This window comes from Numida meleagris, chromosome 17 (assembly GCF_002078875.1).
Source record: "Numida meleagris isolate 19003 breed g44 Domestic line chromosome 17, NumMel1.0, whole genome shotgun sequence".
NCBI classification, from domain to species: Eukaryota; Metazoa; Chordata; class Aves; order Galliformes; family Numididae; genus Numida; species Numida meleagris.
The window spans coordinates 476,797-486,824 of NC_034425.1; the positions used below are offsets into that span (position 1 = coordinate 476,797).

Sequence of the window (10,028 nt, forward strand, 5' to 3'; positions counted from 1 at the left end):
AAATAAACAAAGAATTCCTAGACCTGCAGCAATCTTTAGAGGCAAAAGAAGTGAATTACTGCAGCAGCTGAATTAAACCTTGAAGCACAGCAGAAGTGACCTCTCTTCTGCCCAAGACTTGTCCCTTAGGAGCGCCTTGTGCCAGGAGCCTGCAAACCATGGGTGCTTTGAACCTGCTTCAGATGTGTGGTCACCTGGTGAGACTGAGCTACTCGATGGGCCCAGGGATGTCCTGGGTCTCCACCATGAGAGGCCAGCTTCCAGAGGGGAAAAACGATCTGAAAGTGACGAGCTATGAATTCAGGAATGGATGGGCAGCTGGAAGGTGCACCTTGTGCTGAGCACTGGGCAGTCCTTGGCACCTGGTGACTTCTATTCCCACTCAAACTCTTCTGATCTCACGCCAGGGTGTCTCTGGCCTCTACCTCACTTTACCCTTTGCTGCTTTAATTGCTCTGGTTTCTCTTTCATTACTGCCCTTCTCCATCATTCTCCAAATTAACCTTTTTTTTTTTTCCAAAAATATCAAGCTTTTGTTCTTGACAATATTTCTTTTCAAACTCTTTTTTTTTAAATCCAAGTTTAACTCAGAACTGAGCTTCCTTACAAAGCTTGGCTCTGTGTGCTCCTGCTTGAGCTCCATCCTCCCCTGATCCTAGGGCTCTGTGCTGGGGTCAGCCTGCTCTGGCACTCCCACACCTGGCTGAGGAGTGCTGCTCAGGAAGCAATTCTTCCTGTGCTAAGTATATGTCTAAAGTAGGGCACATCATTTTGGGGCCAGTGTTTGGGTCACAGACACAGTTCTGAACTACAGGAGAACTAAAAAGACTGAGTAGAAGATGCTCATGAGCACACAGCATTAAAAAAAAATGGGAAAAAGAAACTGATACAACTGAACAACAGAAAAAAGTTGAGGAATTCCTCAAGTTGAAAGGGAAGATTCATGCTGGATATAAGGAAAAAGTCTTTTACAGTGAGGGTGGTGAGGCACTGGCACAGGTTGCCCATAGAGGTGGTGAGTGCCCCATCCTTGGAGCAGGCTGGATGGGGCTCTGAGCACTGATGGAGCTGTGGGTGTCTGTGTTCACTGCAGGGGAGTTGGACCAGATGACCTTCAAAGGTCCATTCCAACTCTAAGGATTGGTTCCATGATTCTATGATTCACTAGCTAGAAATCCCAATTTCTGCACAAAGAGACTGGTGGGCAGGGTCTGCCATCACTCAAACCCCCGATCCTGAAACAGCACACAGTGCTTGGAGTCGGTGGAAGCAGTGGCTGCCATGTGACTCAAAACCTCCAGTGCTGCTCCCAGCAAAGGCGGCTCCAGGAGCGTGAGGACTTGAGAGCCGGCACCCTGCACAGGACCACAGCATGGAGATGGTCATGGAAGGAAGCATGGCCATGGGATCCCTACAGAGAGCCAAATCTTGCTCCATTTCATTGGGGCTCCAAGAACCCCCAAGAACAGGTGGAAATGGGCAGCTCGCAGAACAGTCAGTGGAAGTTCATTATCCGTGCTGCTGTAACAAGGCAGAGGAGGAGGGGAGGAGATCCAGCTGCTGGAGCCCAGCACAGCTGCTTGGCCCTCATCCTGTCTGCATGAGCCCCCTGCCGGCTGCCCAGCCATGGGGAAGGGGCAGGAAGAAACGGGCACCTCTTGCCTTAACGGGGCAAGGCCAGGCTAACCCACAGCTTCCCCACTGCCGTTCCCAACAGATAGAGCAGCTTCGGTTTGCTCCAACTGCCTATGTGCCAACATCAAACATGTTTTACAACTGACCTGCAAAGAATGTGTGTCACTGAAGAGGATATGTAGCTCTGGAGAACATAAAACACAGCTGTGCTGTTTAATTGTATCTCATCCACCCAATCGGAATAACAGGCGAAGATGATCTGAGGGAGATAACTCTACCGAGTGTGTTAGGAACGGCTCCGCTACCTTCGCCAGTGGAAGATTCTTATAAATTCACTCCTCCTGCCATCCTTTTGCAAAGGGTCAGGAGATGTACTGACAATAGCAGCATGCAAATATTTCAGAACTTGGCCACACGCTGAGCAAACACTCTGGATAGCTTCACGAGTAGATTAAAATGCCAGATCAGCGAGCAGTGGTGCACTTTAAATACGCTCACTAATTTATTAAGTTTATTCTTAGCAAGCTTGCAGACTTCAGAAAGTTAAATTTCTCAGTGACAAATGGCTGGGATGCTGGGCAGCCAGAACGTGCATGCTGCAGTCAGATGGCCCTGGAGAAGGCAAAGCAGAGGAGCAGATACCACCGAGCATTCTGTATGGGTGAAAATTCCCAACGGAAGGGCCTGCACGGGCTTATTGTCAAGTCTGCTCTACAAAGAGCACAAAACCAGGGCTCTTGGCACATCCTACTCTTCTCCAATGAGCTGCTGCCTCCCACTCCGGGCTTAGACATCCCTTATCTCTTTCTCTAGGCCTGGCTGTGTGCTCTGGGTGAGCTGCTGGGCGCACCAGACCTTGGGGCAGCCTTTGTGTCTTGGCTGCAACAGCAGTCCCTCATGCTCGAGGAATGGCTCCAGTCATCACAGCGGGTCACTTCCTGCACCAGGGGCTGAACCCAGCCCACCTCCCTCCCAAGGAAGCCATCCACCCCTTCTCCCAGGTGCTGTGCCCAGGGGCTCTCCACCCTTTGTGCCTGTTTGAATCCCATGCTCAACACACAGGAGCCTGAGGCTTTGGCTCAGGAGCCCACTGCGGTGTCACCCCAGACTGGTCTCATGGAGGTATCTCCAGTAGGACACAGCATTTACCAGACATCTCCAGCTGGCAGCCATGCACCAAAGTTGTGTGCTCTCTGCAGCCCTGCAAACATGGGGCAGGGTCTGGAGTAGTAGAGGTTCCCTAGGAGGAAACAAAGGCCAACACTGCTGGTAGAGGTATTTATTTTTAGGATCCTTGTGCAGCTTGAACCAAGGAATATGTTTGAAAACCCTTCTGAAAGGCTGTGTCTGACTTTCACTGTCATACTTTCCTGAATACAAAGCGTGATGGCTCTGGGCTGACATGTATCAATGATTTAAGGGCGTTCGGCCCAGTTCCGTGACGAAGGGGACGAGGGACCCACGGGCCCACACCCCGGGAAAAGGGAAAATGGAAAAAAGGGTAAGGAGATGGCCCTGAGAGCAAAGAACAGCGGCAACAATTTGAGGAGAAACAAACTAATTTACTAAATAAGATATCGGAATGCAAAACAACACACTATAATACAATATAAATAAGATATCGGAATGCAAAACAACACACTATAATACAATATAATTACAATTTAAGCTGATGAATCCAATACAGAGAATGTCCCAAAATCAAGGTAGGCCTTACTCTGCTACCGACGATAAGACGGCTGGAGAGCGAGGTGCTGCCAGGACGAGAGACGGGCAGAAAAAAGGGATGAGGTCTCGTGATCTGCAAGTTTTTATACTGCGAGCTTTTATCTTTTCCCTCCGGCTGGAAAATGGTAACAGAGGAGCAAAGTACCGTGGGGACTGTAGTAGTCCTTCTCTTCTGAGAACCAGGTACATACGCTACATGATGTTATGATGTGGAGTACCAATAACCGAAAATCATAAAACCATGACAACATGGAGACACAGTCTATCGCTCAGTGGCAATGTCCAAGCCCTGGGACCTTGGCAGGAGTGCAGTGGCACTGGGTGACACATGGACGTGTGACCACATCTGCCAGGGGGCCCTGAGGCTGCTGCACACAGCAGTTGTGCACCTCATTCACTGTTTGCACTGCTAAAGAGAGGAAGAAACGGTTTTGCTGCAGGAAGGCAGCAGAGCAGGAAGGGGACGCTCACAGCCCCAGGACCCATGGCTGCTCTGTATGGCTGGACAGTGGAGCATGGTGAGACACAGGCCTGGGGCCACCTGATGGAACTACCCTAGAGAAACAGCATGGAGCAACGGCATGGGGATGAGCAAGCAACGGTGCAAAGGATTTGTCAAACTCAAACACCACTGAAAGGACCACATCTACTATTTGAACCCTGCTTAGCAGCTCAGCATTCAATGAGCCCTTCTGGACTAGCCACACACCCCAGGCAATGGGGCAGCCTCCAGGGACGGAGCTGTTTGTCAGCGCTGAACCCAGGGACTCCAAGCAGCACGCTGGGACAGCTCCTCGCGCGGTGATGACAGCTGCTGGTGGAGATGCCTACGTGCTGTTTGTGGAGCAGAAATGAGACACTGTGAGTTTTCCAGGGACAGAACGCAGCAGGGCCCTTTGAGCTGGGGCTCACAGCTCCACGAGGCTGTTTCACAGCCTTTGCCACATCTCTGGGGAGTTATTATTCATCGTCTTGCTTCAGAATGGAGTCAAGCCTCCTCTGCTAGCACTGCGAGCAAAAAGACTTTCCCAGGAACGTTTCCTAAGTGGAGACCAAATCCCACACGGCACTGCAACCCTCCAACAACTGCAGACGCTGTTATTGTTACTTGCACTGCACAACAAGCTGTTGGACCCATGGCACGCCGTGCTGCTGCGGGTGGTTAAACAAACTCCATATGCCCCGTCCAGCAGCTGGCTGGCCGATGTCAGAGCCCTGTGAAATGACCTGCTCTGACAGCACTTCTGGTGATCCGCTTTGATTTATGGCCTTCGCCTGCCGTGCAGATAGGGAACACGCACAGATGCACCAAGGCTAGATCTGCACCCAACTGTGTCCATGTGCTGTCTTCAGCTCCTTCATCCCCACATCCCTCTGCACTGCACCAAGTTCCTCTAGGAGCGCCTCAAATCAGACTCCTACAGCAAGATGCTCAGCCCAGCTTCCTGATGCTTTGCTCTTCCTCAGCTGCAGTTTTGCTTCCAGAAATGCAGGAAAGCTGCAAAACTCTGTCAGTTAGGGAGCAATGCATTGCAACGTGCTGTGGGAACGCTGCCAGCCCATGGCTCAGAGACTCATCCTAGGAGCAGAGATGCCCCTCTGGTAAGGCCATACCAGACTGTCATCCTCAACAGGCCACAGCCACTGTGCTTTCTTCCCCACCACTGGCTACGACAGCACATGGAACGGACTGGCCCTGGGAGGCTTGAACTGTTACAGAAGGGTAAAACTGTCTGTGTGGTTAATGGTGGACTGGTGGAGCACGAGGAGAGAAGCCCATGGGATGGGCAATGCCCACAGTGTCACAGAGTGCCCCTCTGCCTCCAGAGCAGAGCCTGGGGACAATTCCCATGGTGAGAAACCTCCCTGGCTGCATGCTCAACGTTGGCCCCAGCACTGGGAGTCCATGGAGGTCAGAGCAGAGCTGAGCAGGGCCCACACCTGCCCTGGGGCTCCGGGCACCATCCCACAGCAGCCCTGGGGAGAAGGCCCAAAGCGGGCCTGGCCCCGCGGACCGCAGGGTGCCCACAGCTGTCACAGCCTCCCAATGAGGTCAGCAGCCAGGAAAGCCCTGGGGACAGCTGATAAGCACTCAGTGTCTGCTCCAGCAGTGCCCGTATGAGCTGGGTGTATTTTTGGCTTGAGGTTGGGTCATAAATCAATATGAGTCAGAAAATGCAGTTAAGGCAGAGCCACGTCCCCTGTCCCAGGGCATTCTCCAGGCCAAGGCCAACAGCACCGAGCTGCTGGCTGCTGTGTGCCTGGGACATGGGCACGACGGACACAGGCAGGTCCCAGGCACAGGCATATGGCAGCTGAAGCAACGCACCTGGGCAGTGGGATGGGCTGAGACCCACCGCCAGCTGCAGCCAGGTGGAGGAGGGCTGGGCCATCACAGGCCCACCAACAGCTCTGCCTCAAAGTAGAGGCGCTTCTACAGCAGGCAGAGAGCACAGAGGAAGGCTACGGATTGCAGGCTTGTCAAGGAAATCACTCTGGATCACCTCAGGCAAAAAAATTATGAATTTGCTTCCTGTCCCCTTCCAGAAATGTCCCTCGTGTAAATCACCACGGCAGTGCTATTGCGAGTCTGCAGAACAGCAGCACGTCACACGGAGGAGCTAGATACCATGCCCTGATGTGCTCTTCTCCCTGCTCCCCTACTATAATTTCACTGCTCCTTCTCCAGTCTCCCCACACAGGCGCAAAGAACTGGAGAGGATTCCTGCACCCAACGAACCCACCAGCTCCCAGGACTGGAATGAGTCCTTCAAAAGAAACCTCCTCTCCCACTGATCTGCCTTCCTGTCCCTGAGACCAGGGGAGGGAAGCAGGCAGAAGAGATGCACTTCGGAGACTTTCAAAATGACAGCCTTGTCTGTGCAGCGCCCACATCCTAGGAGCCAGACAGGGGCTGGAGGAGCCCAGCATGGAGGAACGAGGGACAGGCAGGCACTGGTGCCTCTGCTCCGCTGCGTGTGAGGCTCTCAGCCATGCTGCAGCACAGCTGTGCCATGGGCCACGGGAGTGGGGAGTGCTGAGCTGGCACTGTCTGCCATGTCCCCAGCCCCTGCTGACCCAAGAGCTCAGCCAGAGTGGCTGGGCTCTGGTCTGGCACATGGCACTGAGATGACCTGGAAGTGTGGTACCCAGCCCTAGTACCTCACAGGGTCTCCTGACTGGCTCCCAAGCTCTTGAGCACCTCCACCAGGGCTTGACATGCAGCTGCCACCCCTCTGCTGATGCAGCCCAGGTTTCTGTTGGCCTTCCAGGCTCCAAGCGCACACTGCTGGCTCATCTCCAGCTTTTTGTCCACCAGAGCCACTAAGTCCTTCTCTGCAGGGCTGCTCTCTAGGAGTTCTTCTCCCAGTCTGCACACATATCTGGGATTGCCCTGACCCAACTGCAACACGCTGCACTTGGCCTTGTTGAACCTCATTAGGTTCATGTGCACCCACTTTTCAAGCCTTTCCAGATCCCTCTGGATGGCATCCCTTCCTTCTGTTGTATCAACTCCACCACTCAGCTTGGTGTCATCAGCTAACTTTGCTCCTCTCCAACAACAAGCGAGAAGGCCAAGAAATAAAGCAGGTACATTCCGGGAATGCTGTAGCAGCAAACACTGCATGAATCACGTTAGGCAGCGTCTTCTTCCCAAAAGACGTGCCTGTTCCCCTGGGGAGGCAGCCCTCCTCTGGAGCTCAGCCCCTGTGGAGGAGGACAGGTCCTGCAGGAGGACAGGTGCCTGCAGAGTTGGGGAGCAGGGTAAGCACCAGACAGAGGGAGGCTGTGCTTCAGCCACGGCACACAAAGAGCCATGCAGCGTCCCCTGGCCTGCTTTCCTGCCTGCACCCCCCTCTGTCAACAACCTCAGCTGTGAGCCCACCCTCACCAAGAGACCACTCCTGCTTCATCCCGCCTGTGCATCAAGAGCTCTGTCACCTTGGCACAAGGGACTGCTCCTGCAGTCCCACCAGCCTCGGTACTGAAATGTCCTTGCCACAGGAGCCTGAATGTTTGTAGACTTCATGCAGCCATATACTAAACAGTGCCCAAAGAAAAGCATCAACATGACAAGGTTGCAGGAGGGGACACGGTTCAGTAGGAGTGCTGGATGTGGCACTGCGGCCTGGAGAGTAAATACAGCACAGAGGTGTGGGATTATCAGTGTGATCATCAGTGGATGCCTACACAACAGGAGGGATGCTGGAAAATGGAAACAGGTTCAGAGAGACAAAGAGAATGCGGATGGCCTCCCGCTCACCCCATTATTTGTGGTGCTGCAGCCACCGGCACAGTGCTGCAGATAGGTTGGGGCACTGGGGGACACCTGGATTTGGAGATGGGGTGAGCATAAGAGGGCCCATCTCCTTCCCATCTCGTGGGCCTGTGCCAGCCCAGTGAGGTCTCTGCTGGTTTCCTCTTGGCTGTCAGGCTGCGAACGCACTGCAGAGCTGTGCCAGGCTTTTAACGCCTGCACAGCAGGACGGGCCGGCCTCCAGCCCCAGCTGCCATAAAACGGGAAATAAGGGAATTAGAGCAAGACCACAGAGACCACCGAGCAGCTGCCACTGAAAGGCTGGGGCACTCTCCTCATGCAAGGCAGCGATGCATTGCCCCACGCTGCTGCAGCACGAGCACACATGGACCACGAGACGAGAAGGACCGGGATGGGGAGGAGGAGGCGGCGGCTCAATCTCACCATCTCTGCCATCCCCGAACGCCCGCAGGGAGCGGGGCAGCCCCGCGATGCCACGCAGCAGCCGGCGCAGCCCCCGCTCACAGCGCTGCGCAGCTTTCTGCTCGTTACAAGTTTTATGAAAAGTTGTTGGCAAAAATGCACGTTTTCTTTGGCTGCATTTTGCACGGATCTGGCAAAAATGTAACGTTAGTGTCTCCCCTTGAGAGAATTTTATTGAGTGGAACAAAGTCGGATATTTTTAGCTACCCATTGTTAGCTGAAGAACAAAGCCATAACTAAGATATTTTGTCTCTTACACTGAAACGGGACTATCAGACAAATCCATGTACAGTCATATGTGGCTGCCCATTCAGATGGAGCAGAAAAGAGAAACTATTTTTAGCTCGATGCTCCACACAACACCCGCATCGCCCCTCCCTGCGCGTGGACCACCACAGCCCGGGGCAGAGTGGCACTGGGGGGGGGGGCTGTGGGGCCTTTTGCCATCCCTTGGGCCACCTGACAAGTGACATATGCAGGAGAGATCAGGTCATGCTATTCTAAAACAAAATTATTTCATCCATTTTTCTCCTATTTTTATTTTTTGTACCAAGAGGTGGGCTTAACCTATAGGCAACAGGGAAAAGTTGACCGGGACGCAGACGGGCTGCAGCAGAGCAGCGGCTGTAACACAGCATGGAAGCCCCAACCCTCAGCCCTTTCCCCAACACCTGCAGATCTCCCGAGAGCGATGGGGACCTGTGGGCAGTGCTGTGGGCAGCGGAGAGATGGGCAAAGTGCAGGAATGGCACAGTGCAGGGATGGATGGGCACAGCGCAGCATGGGTAGAGTACAGGGATGGGCACAGCGCAGGGATGGCGCAGCGCAGGGATGGATACAGTGCAGGGATGGATGGGCACAGTCCAGGATGGGCACAGCACAGGGATGGATTGGCAGTGCAGGGATGGGCATAAGGCAGGGATGGGTGGGCACAGCGCACCATGGGCAAAGTGCAGGGATGGGCACAGCACAGGGATGGGCACTGAGCAGGACAGGCACAGTGCAGGGATCCTCTCTGCACAGCCCCGCTGTGCTGGGACCCTGTGCTGCCGCCAAGGCAGCTCCCGAAAGCATTAACCCTGCAGCAGCAGGAACCCTGCACGAGGCCAACAAACCTCCCCGGAGCGCTTCTGCAGTTCAACTAACGAGACCAATCGTTTGTGTCAGGGCGCATTTTGCAACACGTTCATTTAAAAAGAAACAAAGCGGTCCATAAACGCCCCGGATTTTGAAGAGTGAGCGATGCCGGGAGCTAAACAGTTTCTGCGGGTCGCACTGGTGAGTCACGGTGAATTGGCACCAAGCGGTCGGTGCAGCCGGCCTGATCCTGCACGCACCCCCCCCGTCGAAGCGGGAGCACGAGGAGCAGAAGCCGGCAGGGATGCAGCGGGGCTGCGGGCTCAGCGAACCCGTCCGAGCGGCTTCCAAACGGCCGCCGGGCACTCACGTGGCCCTTCCCCATCATCCTCCCTTTGCAAAGCTGCATCCTCTCCTCACCGTGCAGCGGTGCGGGGCTGCCAGGTGCGCGCGGCCCCACCGCCCAACAGCCCCCGAGCAGCAGCGGGAGCGCGCCCCGCAGGGTGGGGGTGCCGTGTGTCGGCAGAACTGTGAGCAAGCAGCCAGAGAGCAGAAAGACGTGGAGTAGGAAACGCAAATTACCTGCGAACTTTTCAGCTGAGCTACAGTGTCCGGGAGGAGATGCAGCTTGGGGGGCTCCTTGCTTCCTCCGCGGGTTAGGGCCGCTTTTATCAGGGAGCAGTGATTGTTTTTATCAACTCGCAGAGCACAGTAAGAACCGGTTTAAAATAGAGTGAAAGGAGCCGGTGCGGATGGAATTAGACAAACTCTGCGAGCCGCTTTTCCAAAAATAAATTAACTTCTTGCAGCCCGCGGTGCGGAGCGGGGAGGCCGGGGCTGCGGGGGG

At 54.4% G+C, this 10,028-nt stretch overlaps 1 protein-coding gene across 6 annotated transcripts in view; it reads right to left on the reverse strand.

The window, feature by feature from the left end:
• The window catches only part of MYOCD (myocardin), a 229,533-nt gene extending 219,524 nt beyond the window's left edge, over positions 1 to 10,009 (reverse strand). For all 6 annotated transcript variants that reach the window (XM_021414981.1, XM_021414982.1, XM_021414978.1 and 3 more), the window contains exon 1: positions 9,764 to 10,009. The gene's annotated coding sequence lies outside the window, so the exon portion shown is untranslated. The remainder of the gene's footprint in view (positions 1 to 9,763) is intronic.